This window comes from Penaeus monodon, chromosome 5 (genome assembly GCF_015228065.2).
Source record: "Penaeus monodon isolate SGIC_2016 chromosome 5, NSTDA_Pmon_1, whole genome shotgun sequence".
Classification (NCBI taxonomy): domain Eukaryota; kingdom Metazoa; phylum Arthropoda; class Malacostraca; order Decapoda; family Penaeidae; genus Penaeus; species Penaeus monodon.
The window spans coordinates 24908833-24909420 of record NC_051390.1 but is presented as its reverse complement, the minus strand read 5'-3'; positions in this window follow the sequence as shown (position 1 = coordinate 24909420).

Below are 588 nucleotides of genomic sequence, written 5' to 3'. Positions count from 1 at the left end.
TGTAATCCTACAAAAGAGGACAAAGTCTTAAGGAGAGGGATATGAAGTTAGATGACTCAGAAGAACTTTGAAGTTGCTGAACTTCTCACAGAAAAAAAAAGAAAAAGACACTCAACTCGAAACTTCTCTTCTTCCCACAGAACTTCATTCATAGGAAACAGTGATTTTATTTATCATAAAGAGAAAAACAAAGAAAAAATTCTAAACCAGTCTTTTATGCTGTACGCCTCTCTACCGCGCTTACACTCCGCTTATCTTAAAACAACAGCATCGTTATCGTAACTGCCCGGATGAAGAAAGTCGTATTTTTGCAAGCGCCGGAACACAACCTGTAAATAGCCTCCGAACGACCCCACCCTCTTGCAGCAGACTCTAAGCCTTTTGGAGATTATGACGTGAGATCTGCTTATAACAGTATTTAAAAGATTAAAAAGAAAATGAAAGAAAAAAATATATATATTCAGCGGTCTAGAAATACACTACTGAAATTCAGTTCCAAAAGAAGCGGTCCAAGAAAAAAAAGAAGATAAAAAAGTCAGAAAAATCTGGAAGTCTCGGTGTATTTAAGCGACTAGAAACTCTTTGCTG